The 14227-nt window shown below is 37.7% G+C and overlaps 1 protein-coding gene across 2 annotated transcripts in view; it reads left to right on the top strand.

The window, feature by feature from the left end:
- The window catches only part of VCAN (versican), a 115704-nt gene that overhangs the window by 22894 nt on the left and 78583 nt on the right, over nt 1–14227 (top strand). The window lies entirely within an intron of this gene.

Raw genomic sequence — 14227 nt, 5'->3', positions numbered from 1 at the left:
GGTTATGTAGGTTTGAAATGTCTTTAGTTAATGGCAGGTTTGCTTTCAGTCATGCTGTCATTGGAACGTTTCCAATACACTTTTAGAGCATTAAGAATAGAAACCTGTAAGGGCGGTACCTATTCTTGTAAGAACTTCAGGTAGAACCCTGTGATGACAAACCACTGTGAATCCAAGAGCTGATAAACATCCCAAAGTGCAACTGAATAACACACGCTAGCCAAGGAAGGATTTTCATGGTTTGCTTCTCCTTGTGTTCACTTTGCTACACTCATATTTAAGGCAATCGTTTATTCATTCAATCAATCAGCACACCAAAAACAAAACCAAACCAAACACCCACTGTGTTAGAGATACTCTGCTTGTTGTTAGAACTATGAAGTCAGGTAAGATACAAGCCTTGCTTTAGAGATTCTTAGAGCCTGATTGATTCTGGCATCATCATTTCTTCCTCAGTGACAGAATGAGGCTCTTAGAGATAGTAAGTTTGAGTTCTCTTCTGGCAATGTTACCGAAGGGCACAATACAGTTTTATTATAAGACACATGGAGTGGAAGTTTCTGTGACTTTTGAAATGGAAGTTCACTCATAGTAATAGCTATCTTAGAGGCCTAAATATATAAATAGAGGTATCACATTGAGTTATACATTTAATTTTAGCTGTGTACCTATAAAAGAATGATCTCAATTTTCTTATGTTTAAAATGAGGAGGTTGGACTAGAAAATTTCCATGGTCCCTCCCAACATAATTAAATTCTCTGATTCTATGAATTGAATAAACAACCTCAGTGACTGAGAGCTAGAAAATAAGCAGCTTATATTTGCCTGGGGTCCTAAATTTGAAAAGGATAGCCTGATTCCAAGAAGGTTTCTTAAATGTGGTTCTCTAGCATCTTAATATTCTTATTATGACTATTATTTAAGACTGATACATGTGTTTTCTAAACTATAACTTCAGATACTAACAATTTACATTTTTCACAAAGATAAAGGGAAAATAATCTATAAAATTCTAGCTATAAGATATAGCTTATCTCCTTCCTTTAAGTTTAAGTTTAGTTAACTTTTTCCATAGGATAAGAGATGGTTGATAGGAGATTCTGATTCTAGGAAACAAATTTTGTTATTGCTATCTCAGTAAGATGGAAATTTGTACCTAAATTCAGTAAGGTGGAATTTGTTTTATCACTGTTGTTTTCTTTTGGAATAATGTCTATTAGAGTGATGGCGATAGAAATTTCTGGAATGCTGGTAATACTGGAACTAAATCAGAGACAGATTTTGCAAAAGTATATATAAGTCATAATTATCTAAAAAATCTTTACCAAGTGTAATTGAAATGGTGTCTTTCGGGTAAAAATCTGTGGCCAATTTGATCCCAATATGAATAAACATTAACATCACAAGCCAACCTTTGTGATAGAAAGTTAGGATTATGTATTTACATGCTCCCAGAAGGTGTGCCTAGGGGTCCCTCTGCATGCCTCTTCTTCAGTCTTATCCTGATGAAGGTACTGAAACCCCATTCTCTAAGGCTACAGAATCGCTAGCTTCTTTGAAGTCTAGAGGACTTTCTGCAGAAGCTCCAGAAATTCCATGCCCTCCACAAATTCTGTGTGAGATACTTTTGACAGGTCTTGGTGGGAAAAGCCCTGCCAAGGATTCCTAGCTATGCTGTTCCCATCAAGAGCCGGCTCCCTAAAATCTGTTCAGAGTATCATAACTAGTATTTGGGAAAAATTGAGCTGTCAGAAGAGCCATTCTGAGGATGTATGCATACACCACAATGAGAAGGATTTATTAGTCATATAGGAGTTCTTCTCCACCTCCACAAACATTGTCACTTCTAGGGCCACTGTTATTTGTAAAACCAGTCTCTGCTCCAGGGTAAACCAACTGTGTAGAGTTGTGTATTTACTTGGGATATATGTTCATGTATTTGATAACTGAAAACTTGTAGTGTATAACACAGCATAACTCTAGTTGAGGTATTTATACTAAAACGACAGAATCTGAAATTTTTTGTCTTGCCACATAGAAGTTGGAAGACAAAAATGAAAGAATCAGTATAAACACGAATTCAAGCACTGCTGAAATTTGTGTCAGCAGAGTTACAAGGCTTTAATTTGTTTCACATAAGGAACTTGACCATGTCAGAGGATATTCAATATGTTTACAATGATATTTATTGTGAAGTGGGGTCAGTAAGGATAATTCCCTTTTCATCACGGTATCTTCATACCTCATAAAATGAGTTAAGGTATAAAGTGTTTGTCACACTGTGTGGCACAAAGTAAGTGCTCAATAAATAATAGTTATTATAGTTTATAGATTTTCAAAAGGTTCTTACTTCTGCTGAATTCTTAATTAATTTCATTGTTGCTCTTTTGTATGTAAGTCAAGTGCCTTGAGGGATGAACAGGACATGAAAAGACACCAAAAGAACAAAAAAAATTGAAAAATGAAAATGATAATTTTTAGTTTTGCATGTCTAGCCCCGAACTCTCTTCTGAATTCCACACCTGCATTTCTTGTTTGTGAATCATTTTGGTGTCTCATCTCTGGTTTTCTGTCTTACCTCACAAATAATCCCCAAGCCTTTAACAGTTCTTCAAGGGACCTGTTTTATGACCATCAAAACAGGCAATCATCATGGCCAAAACATTCCCCTACTCAACCTGGTATGTGTGAATTTCCTGTTGCCTTCCTCCTCAAGCAAACGCTGCCTGGTTCAATCAAGAACCTCAATCCTGGCTCAGGGGTAAACTTTTCAGCTGTGTTTCCCTCTCCCTGATATGACCTTGCTTACATGCACCAGCTGTCCATAGACCCTCCCCTGGCTCCTGCCAACAATTGTGCTCTGAGCCTCTCTGAGAACAAGCCTCTCATCTCCCCAGCATTCCACTCTTCTCTATGCCTGTGAGCAGACTGCCTCCAAGATCCCGTCTTTGGCCCTTCCAGCTCACACTGCCATTTTCTGATTTTGAACTCCCACTTTTCTTAGGGTTAGGGTCACATAGCTGGTGTTTAATTCTTCTTTCTGGTTGTTTTATAATCACCAGACATAAACTATTACCTAATATTTTTATTTCTGAAAAAACTTTTGTCAGATCCTGGTAGAAATAAGGGAATAATCATCTTCTATAGCTCTCCAACCACAGTGAAGAATCTATTCCAGTGTAAGACACACAGCAGAACTCAAGAACTACATGGTGGTAATTGCAGTATTTTTCCAAACTTTGTCTCTTTCGGAAACCGCCTCCACCACCCTACCATTTCTACAGTACTTGAAAACAAATGCCAAATTTTGTTCACCAGACTTACTAAGGATCTGTTTTTTTCATTGGATCACCATGGTGCTAGTTTTTCTCTCTGAATTTCTCCTTTCTTTTCTGTGGTGTCTCTTAGAAATAACTTTTTCCTAGAGATACTCCTTTTTCCTTTCTGGCCTCTCCAGTCATTTCCCTTTTTTGCCTTCCCAGGCAATTGTCTTTTCTGGGATTGGTCCCTTTGTACCTATTCACAATCATAGGTTTATTTTTCTACTGCTTCCTTATTTCAAAATCAGAATAACTTTGTCACCTCTCTGACTTGTCTAACGCTTCCATGTCATCCAGGTGTCTGACCTAAACCAAAAGCAACTTTTCCTTTTTGTCTTATGAGCTCCTTTATAAATGTAAGCTTCTGTAGTGGCTCAGTCTATAAAGAATCTGCCTGCCAATGCGGGAGATGCAGGTTCGATATGAAAACCTAAAAATATTTAGGTAAAAACCTGAATGCCATTAAATAGGTCTTAGAGCAGGGCTTAATTCCAGCTTCTTTAGAGGATTTGATAGGATCAAAATCAGATACCAAATCTGTAAATTGTGTGATTTCCTGCCTGTGGATTCTCAGATTGACTTTTAATATTAATGGACTTTGCAGTGTGTAATCTACAGATTACTTTACTGCTGGGAGTTATTTAAGAATTAGTGATAATTGGGTTGATTCAGTTAAAATGCCCCATGTCAACTAGAATAGCTTCCTGCACACTGTGGTTCAGCAGATGGCTTCAAATATTGATTCCGGATTATAGAACCTCTCCACATTGATTGATGTTGGTGCTCGAAGATGCTGAAACTTTTTATTGTCTCTAGAACTCACAGAATCGTAGATCACAGTTAAGGCTGTGGGTTCCCAAAGAGGCTTTAGGCATGAAGACACCTTGCTAAGGGTTTGAAATTGAACTTGGAGTTCTTTTTGTTTAAGTGTTTGAATGTCTCTCTAAGAGTCACTGAGGAAGGTGTCCAGGAGTGGACCCCGGGAGAACCTCTGGAAAATGATGTCCTCCTTCAATATGACTTGAGTAGATTGACTATGAAGTAGCTCCATGGGTAGGATAAGAAAAGAAACTATTTGTTGTATGGTTGTATTGTCCTTTAACTTAATTCTCACAAAAACCTTGATAGGCATTTTTGTAAAACCTTTGTTTTTATACATGAGGAAACTAAGGCACAGAAGTTAAGTGACTGGATATACCCCTTTTTTAGTTGTCCTCCTGGAGTAGCTTTTCAGGACCACCAAAGATCCCCCAGAAGAGCAACAAGCAGTCTTACAGACCAGGAGGTGCAAAGTACTCTTACTGCTCCCCCAAATCTCTGATTTTTCACATAAAAATATCCTAATTCTTATCTGAGTAATGATTGCATTCCTGTTTGGATTACAGTGATTGGAATTGCTGGGTTAAATGGTAACTCTATTTTTAACATTTTGAGAAACTGTTTTGAAATTCTTACCAGAAGTACCTTAGGGTCCTGATTCTTTCGTTCTTGCCAACATTTGTTTTAATCTGATTTTTTTATTATAACCATCCTAATGTGTGCAATACTATCTCAGTGTGGTTTTGATTTGTATTTCCCTGATAGCTAGTGATGTTGAGCAACTTTTCCTATGACTGTTGACCATGTACATAATTTTCTTGGAGAATTATCTATTCAGAAGCTTTGCTCATTTTTAACTGGGTTTTTGTCTTTCTATTACTGAGTTATAGGAATTCTTTGTATACTCTAGATTCAAGAGTGTCTATTCAGATATATGATTTGTAAATATTTTCACCCATTCTCTGATTTGCATTTTACTTTTTGAATAGGACCTTTTGATGAACAAAGTTTTTAATTTTGATGAAATCCAATATCTAATTTTTCTTTGATAATTTGTGCTTTTGGTGTCACATTTAAGAAAACACTGCCAAATCCCTAGTCATGAAGACTTATTTCTGTTTGTTTCTAAGAACTGTAGAAGTTTTAACTCTTATTTTTATCTATTTTGAGTTATATTTTGTATATGGCAGCTCTTTGCAGAAGAGGTAAAACAATTTTGAAAAAGAAAAGCACAGTTGGGAGTCTCATATTTTCCAATTTCAAAATTTACTAGAAAGCAATAGTAATCAAAACAATGTGATAGTGACATAAGTATAGTCATATGGATCAATGGGACAGAGTCCAGAAACAAACCCATATATTTGTGATCGATAGATTTTCACCAGGGTGCCAATGCCATTAAATGGGGAAAGAATAGTCCTTTTTAACAAATAGTGCTGGCATAATTGAATACCCACATACCAAAGAGTGGATTTGGATTCTTATGCCATATACAAAGGGATTTCCCTCGTGGCTCAGATGGTAAAGAATCTGCCTGTAATGCAGGAGACCCCGGTTCAATCCCTGAGTCAGGAAGATCCCCTGGACAAGGGAATGGCTACCCACTCCAGTATTCTTACCTGGAGAATCCCATGGACAGAGGAGCCTGGCGGCTACAGTCCATGGGGTTGAAAGTGAAAGTGAAAATCGCTCAGTTGTATCTGATTCCTTGCGACCCCGTGGACTATACAGTCCATGGAATTCTCCAAGTCAGAATACTGGGGTGTGTAGCCACTCCCTTCTCCAGGGGAATTTTCTTGACCCAGGGATGGAACCGGGGTCTCCTGCATTACAGGCAGATTCTTTACCATCTGAGCCACCAGGGAAAAGCTTTTGTATATGGCATAAGAATCCAAATCCATTCTTTGGTATGTGAGTATTCAATTATGCCACCACTATTTGTTAGAAAGACTATTCTTTCCTCATTTTAATGGCCTTGACACCCCGGTGAAAATCTATCGATCACAAATATATGGGTTTGTTTCTGGACTCTGTCCCATTGATCCATATGACCATACTTATGTCACTATCACATTGTTTTGATTACTATTGCTTTGTAGTAAATTTTGAAATTGGAAAATATGAGACTCCCAACTGTGTTCTTCTTTTTCAAAATTGTTTTACCTCGTCTGGACCCCTTGAGTTCCTATATGATTTTTGGGATCCGTTTGTCAATTTCTGCAAAAAATCCAGCTGAGTTTTAGTTGAATCTCCAGATCAATTTGAGGTGTATTGTCATCTTGACAATATTGAGTCTTCAAATTAGATCCATAAACATGGGATATTTTTTCATCTTTTGTTTAGATCTTTACTTTCTTTCAGCAGTGTTTTATAATTTTAGAGATTTCAGAGTACAGCTTTTGCATTACTTTTGTTAAATTTAACCTAAATATTTTGCTCTTTTGATGTAAATGTAAATGGAATTTTCTTTATTTCTTTTTCTAATTGTTCATTGGAGGTGTGTAGAAATATAACTGATTTTTTAATATCGGCCTTGTATATTTTATCCTACAAGCTTGTTGAAATTATCTATTAGTTCTAATATTTTTTTATGGAATCCTCAGGGTTTTCTATAAATAGTCCCTTTTATTTTACACTCTAAAATTAAATAAGTAGGAATGTCTTGACAGAAACCCCTTAAAACATGTGACAGTCATTTGCTTTAACGTTTGATGTCAATTTCTAGAATTCTAAATTGAAAGGGCTTCTTTGGAAATACAGGGCCATTTAACTCTCAGCCGTGAAAAGTTCAAAAAGAAAAAACTAGGCTGATCTTCCTATGTTGACCTGCAGCCATACTGTGCCTGTCAAACCAAATAACACATTCGATCTTTTGTATATTTTGAAGACTCAGACATCCAGAAATTTTTTAGAATCTGTTTCGCACTTTAATTAAAGTCTTACTGCTCTGTCTTGGGGAAAGAATGAGATCTGACATCCTGAAAGCCATAAAAATATGTTTAAATTTTGGTGGGATTTCCTGTGTCTTTAATCCCTTCAAATGACATATACAAGATCTTGTGTAATAGCACATCAACAAATATGTGGATTCCTTTTCCCATGAATGTTATCTGATTTAAAGAATGTTAACTGACTATCACATGACTGATGACAATTCTCTAAAATTAATTAAAGGTTAAAATTTTCAAAACCCAGTGTCTATGCTTTAAGCCACATTTTGTTTCTACTTCGGCCTAAAACAAGTGAGATATTTGAAAGGTGCTGACCTGGCCATTACACCCCAAATTAGAAACATTGCCAGCCTAACACCAGAATTGGATGAAGCTATCTTGGCAGCCCCAGAAGTTTTCTTGTCATTGTTAACAGAAGATTGGTTTCTGTATAGGTTAAAAGATCAGATCTTAGGGGGAATTGACATGCTTTTGAATTATCTACAAATGTTGACTGTCAAAAGATTATATAATAGTGTACGCTGACTGTTAACCAACCACGTATAGCTGATGGATTTTGTGATCCAGGATAATGAGTATTAGTCTTTATTGCTTTGATCTTGTGTATATAGACATGGGCAAAAAAAGAGAAAGAGCAAAAGGCAGAGGGGAAAAAACAGGAAACTTCCTTTGAGAAAACTTAGAAGTCCAAAACTTTAAACCTAGTAATAATTATATTGAATTGTCTTTATTACCATAACACTTACCATATATTGTAAGTGGTTTTATCCTTATGGACATGTCTTGTGACTATTTCCAGCTCATACACCATGTCTACTTTGGCATACACTTATTGCATGTATAGCATTTTGGCCCAGACAGCAGGGAAATGTAATAGCAATCACAAATCTTGATCTTCCTTATAGTGAACAAAAAATCATGAAGTTCTATCCTCAAATGGGCAAAGAGACTCATGATTAGTTTATAGGAGCTGATTTTCAGACAGTTCAGGATAGATAGGTTATGAGCACACATGCGCACACACACACACACACACACACACACACACACACACAGAAGAAGCATACATATTTATCACACTATCCAGAAAATAGACCCATCTAGGTAACTGTGGTGAGACCTCAGCTCTGACTACCACAGACAGCAGCCCATCTAGGAAGGACCTGAATAATTATCTGTGATCTGCTGATGCCAGTTTCCTGTTCACCTTGGCGATCTCAGGGAATTGTCTGTGAAAGAAAAAGATCCTCTCTCAATTTGCTCTGGACTCAGAGTCTCTTTCATAATTTTTCTGAGTTACTCCTGAGTATAAACTCTAAGTTTTTGAACATTGTAGGTCATCTTAATGTTTTGATTTGTTTTCATCATTGCTTGCCACATTTTAGTATGTGTCATTTCTAAGTCTGCCAAGGAATAGCTTTTCCATTTAGCAATCAAAAGTGTGGAAAAAGAACATGCATGATCCACTTTCCAGGGAGTCTTTTAGCAGTCACTTTGCAAATTTAAGTATTTTTTTTCCTTAATATTTTTGATGATGTTAATTCCTGTAATTAAGACAAATTTAGCTTGTAGAATGTCACCAGATATTAAAGTCTCACCAGCAGTGTCGTCCAGTTTCTTCTATGGCATCCCTAGAAAGTTGGAAAAACAGGAATAATTTAAAGTCACAGCATTTAATTTGATATTTTGGAAACACAGAGGTTAAGCGACTGCATATATGTTTACCATATTAGCATGCAAATTATCCCATGTGTGAAATCTTCTCTTCTACATTATAGTTTATGTGTGTTCTAATGAGAATGTGTATATATATATATATACATGTCAATAAATTCTTACAACAACTTAAGTTAACTTGACATTTTACCTGAAGTCATGCACTGTTTTGTGTATAAAGGATATTTTGTGTATTTCTTTCCTGACAATTCTTCAGAGCAAATAATTGTTATTACATTTGGACACTTATGTGTTCACCTTACATATGGTCCTGGACACCATCAGAGTCTTTGCTCTGGTCCAGCTTCTTATGCTCGTTTATGCTCTTTGACACAGCCCTGGTAGGCAATGGACTTCATATGACCTTTGCTTTTGTTTTTTTAGTTCCTGCTTTGATTCTGATTACATGGTCTATGTACTCTGTTTCTGTCTTGAACAGGTTAACGCATAGGCTATGAGAAACCTAATATGTGCTGAGTTATCTTTGTTATGGCTCAACTGGGATTCTTCTTCTTGATTGAAACATACATGTCTCTCAGTTCAGTCACTCAGTCATGTCCAACTTTTGCAACCCCATGGACTGCAACACACCAGGCCTCCCTGTCCATCACCAACTCCCGGAGTTTACTCAGACTCATGTCCGTTGAGTCGGTGATGCCATCCAACCATCTCATCCTCTGTCATCCCCTTCTCCTCCCACCTTCAATCGTTCCCAGCATCAGGGTCTTTTCAAATGAGTCAGCTCTTCGCATCAGGTGGCCAAAGTATTGCAGTTTCAGCTTCAGCATCAGTCCTTCCAATGAATATTCAGGACTAATTCCCTTTAGGATGGATTGGTTGGATCTCCTTGCAGTCCAAGGGGCTCTCCAGAGTCTTTTCCAACACCACAGTTCAAAAGCATCAATTCTTTGGTGCTCAGCTTTCTTTATAGTCCAACTCTCACATCCGTACATGACTACTGGAAAAACCATAGTTTTGACCAGATGGACCTTTGTTGGCAAAGTAATGTCTCTGCTTTTTAATATGCTGTCTAGGTTAGTCATAACTTTTCTTCCAAGAAGCAAGTGTCCTTTAATTTCATGGCTGCAGTCACCATCTGCAGTGATTTTGGAGGCCCCCAGAATAGTCTGTCACTGTTTCCCCATCTATTTGCCATGAAGTGATGGGACCGGATGCCATGATCTTAGTTTTCTGAATGTTAAGTTTTAAGCCAACTTTTTCACTCTTCTCTTTCACTTTTATCAAGAGGCTCTTTAGTTCTTCTTCACTTTCTGCCATAAAGGTGGTGTCATCTGTATATCTGCTGCTGCTAAGTCACTGCAGTCACGTCCGAATCTGTGCGATCCCATAGATGGCAGCCCACCAGGCTCCCCCATCCCTGGGATTCTCCAGGCAAGAACACTGGAGTGGGTTGCCATTTCCTTCTCCAATGCATGAAAGTGAAAAGTGAAAGTGAAGTTGCTCAGTCATGTCCGACTCTTAATGACCCCTTGGACTGCAGCCTACCAGGCTACTCTGTCCATGGGATTTTCCAGGCAAGAGTACTGGAGTGGGGTATCATTGCATATCTGAGGTTATTGATATTTCTCCCGGCAATCTCGATTCCAGCTTGTGCCTCATCCTGCCCAGCGTTTCTCATGATGTACTCTGCATAGAAGTTAAATAAGCAGGATGACAATATACAGCCTTGACATACTCCCTTCCCGATTTGGAACCAGTCTGTTGTTGCATGTCCAGTTCTAACTGTTGCTTCCTGACCTGCATGCAGACTTCTCAAGAGGCAGGTCAGGTGGTCTGGTATTCCCATCTCTTTCAGAATTTTCCACAGTTTATTGTGATCCACACAGTCAAAGGCTTTAGTGTAGTCAATAAAGCAGAAGTAGATGTTTTTCTGGAACTCTCTTGCTTTTCAATGATCCAGTGGATGTTGGCAATTTGATCTCTGGTTCCTCTGCCTTTTCTAAATCCAGCTTGAACATCTGGAAGTTCACAGTTCATGTATTGTTGAAACTGGCTTGGAGAATTTTGAGCATTACTTTACTAGTGTGTGAGATGAGTGCAATTGTGCGGTAGTTTGAGCATTCTTTGGCATTGCCTTTCTTTGGGATTAGAATGAAAACTGACCTTTTCCAGTCCTGTGGCCATTGCTGAGTTTTCCAAATTTGCTGGCATATTGAGTATAGCACTTTCACAGCATCATCTTTTAAGATTTGAATTAGCTCAACTGGAATTCCATCACCTCCACTAGGTTTGTTCGTATGATGCTTCCTAAGGCCCACTTGACTTTCCATTCCAGGATGTCTGGCTTTGGGTGAGTGATCATACCATCATGATTATCTCAGTCATGAAGATCTTTTCTGTATAGTTCTTCTGTGTATTCTTGCCACCTCTTCTTAATATATTCTGCTTCTGTTAGGTCCTACCATTTCTGTCCTTTATTGAGCCCATCTTTGTATGAAATGTTCCCTTGGTATCTCTGATTTTCTTGAAGAGATCTCTAGTCTTTCCCATTCTATTGTTTTCCTCCATTTCTTTGCATTGATCACGAGGAAGGCTTTCTTATCTCTCCCGGCTATTCTTTGGAACTCTGCTTTCAGATGGGAATATCTTTCCTTTTCTCCTTTGCCTTTCACTGCTCTTCTTTTCACAGCTATTTGTAAGGCCTCCTCAGACAGCCATTTTGCCTTTTTGCATTTCTTTTTCCTGGGGATGGTCTTGATCCCTGTCTCCTGTACAATGTCACGAACCTCCATCCATAGTTCTTCAGGCACTGTATCTCTCAGATCTAATCCCTTGAATCTATTTGTCACTCCCACTGTATAATCATAAGGGATTTGATTTAGGTCATACCTGAATGGTCTAGTGGTTTTCCCTACTTTCTTCAATTTAAGTCTGAATTTGGCAATAAGGAGTCATGATCTGAGCCAGAGTCAGCTCCTGGTCTTGTTTTTGCTGATGTATAGACCTTCTCCATCTTTGGCTGCAATAATATAATCAATTTGATTTCGGTGCTGACCATCTGATGACGTCCATGTGTGGTCTTCCCTTGTGCTGCTGGAAGGGGGTGTTCGTGCTGCTGCCATACTTGTCTCTAGGGCAGTTTAGTCAGTCTGCTCCAAGAAATAGATCCATGGACTACTAAGTAGTCTTCTATGTGAAAAGGAGATTACTCTTTTCCTCAAGTGGTCAAATGGCTTAAAAATCCTGACTTCTTTATAGGAACTCCAAGTAAATTCTATAATATTACCTGCTATGAGAATTCTTACAGAAATGAAACCTGTCAGATGACTTGTATGTATTTGTTTTCCAAATGCCATTGTCCATAAAACCTCTTTTCATTGGATACCTAGTCATGTTTCAAGGATTACCAGTTTTTTGTATAAGGCATTTTTGGAAATTATATTCTTAGAACTTGGGCTATAATAATCTTCCCAATCCACATCTTCAGCAATAAGCTTTTATTTGGTTGTGTACTAGCTCAGTCATGTCCAACTCTTTGCAGGCCCATGGACAGTAGTCCACCAGGCTCCTGTGGCCACAGGATTTTTTAAGCAAGAATACTGGAGTGGGTTGCCATTTCCTCCTCCAGGGGATCTTCCAGACCCAAGGACTGAGCCCACATCTCCTGCATTACAGGTGGATTCTCTACCACTGAGGTGCCTGGGAAGCTCAGTGGTAAAGCTTTTAATAGGCTAATTCTGACTTAAACAACAGATCATCTATATTAGTATTATATTAGATAATAAATACATAATGTCTAAGATTGTCTATTTAAAACCATGTAGCTAGTGAATCAAAAAGTACTTGACAGAAGATTATTTTAGTATCATCAATAAAAACTGAAAACAGATGTCTTAGAAATCAAGAATACTTAGGAATATGAATTAATTCAGTGATTGCTATCTGTGTATTACCCTTTAATTTACCTTTTTTTCTTTGGGTTTTAGTATGTGAAACTGATGCTGGGATATTCTGGCATATTTGAGAACAGTATTAGATGTCTGACCTTAATATTTTGAGGTTGTTACATAGAAAGATCACAATTTAGACATTCAACTTAGTTTCTTTTGGTAGAGATTGAGTGTCAGTTCTAAAAGCTTCTAGACTCAGTAAGATAGTTCCGTAGTATGGATACTTCATTGTATCATTAGAATTCTGAAGTAGACAAGGTAATGTTTATGTTAAACAGTTATGATTTAGGAAGGCTTAGACATTTATTTTTTGTAACAGAGTTAAAGTAGTTGTTTTTTTAATTATTATTTTAAAATCAAGCAACAATTATGCCATGTATAATGATGGGCCGCACATATGGATCTTTATAGATGAGTTGTTTTGATTCTCACCTTAAGTCATATTAATGCCAATTAATGTGACTTCCTTTTTTCATTGGAGTTACATGAAACCCGATGGTGACATCACTCTCAATAAGTTTTTTAAATTTCATTTACAATGTTTGAAACGTTTTTACATACAAATGAAAAGGAAAATAGGGGAATAACAGAATTTATACTTAAATAAGTAAAATCATTATTTTTTGGAGCCTGGAGAGATAGATATTGTATCCCCTAAACAAGCGAGTTAAATAATTATTTTAATATAAAGTCATATTTAATGAGTTTTTAATGAAAATTCTGTAAGTAGATCTTTATTGATTTGATAATAATAAGAGTATTTTTTTTTAACCTGCCAGTACCTACCAAAACCTTTCCTTCCTTTAATACCCCAAACATGTTTGCTACTTAAAACAGAGAAACCAGTTATCCAGAAAATCATGCTGTCATTTTTCTTCATTAGTCCTTTGGTCTGGCTATATGTGGAGAGGTTGATTTCCCCCATCATGTGGGTGAAAGTCGCTATTTGGAGAAGCAGAGGTTTACTCATTTAATTTATTTCTCTGCCTTGCTCTGCTTGCCTGATCAGTCTTGTTACTGAAAAGGAACAGTACTCTTGCCGCCATGTAGAAGCACCTCACCAAACAGGAAACAAAGGCACCAAAATTGATATTCCAGCTGTAATAACAGACCCAAGGCTTCCACCTCGGAGGGAAGCGTGCTGGCGGGCTGCCGTCTTTCACACTTCCATTGCTTTCAGGCCAAATGCAAGCGTAATGCTCAGGTGAATAAGACTGCTGAGGCTGCTTGGGGTGACACAGTCTGTCTGTCTGCCTTTCCCCAGGTTTTATTGTTATTTTCTTGTTATGTAGTCACTTAAGTAGTGTCTGAGTCTTATGCGACCCCATGGACTGTATGTAGCCCATTGCTTTAAGCCAGATCCACAGGCGAGATGAATCTCTTGTCCCACATGGCAGCTACCCAGAGCACTGTAGCAGACGGAGCACTCTTTAATGTGCTGCTTGGGAAGGATGGAAGGAAAAAGGGCACCTTTTTTCTGAATAAGAACCTGAAATGCCACTCACGTAA

Source organism: Cervus canadensis, chromosome 4 (genome assembly GCF_019320065.1).
Source record: "Cervus canadensis isolate Bull #8, Minnesota chromosome 4, ASM1932006v1, whole genome shotgun sequence".
NCBI classification, from domain to species: domain Eukaryota; kingdom Metazoa; phylum Chordata; class Mammalia; order Artiodactyla; family Cervidae; genus Cervus; species Cervus canadensis.
This window is presented reverse-complemented; position numbering and strand designations above follow the sequence as displayed.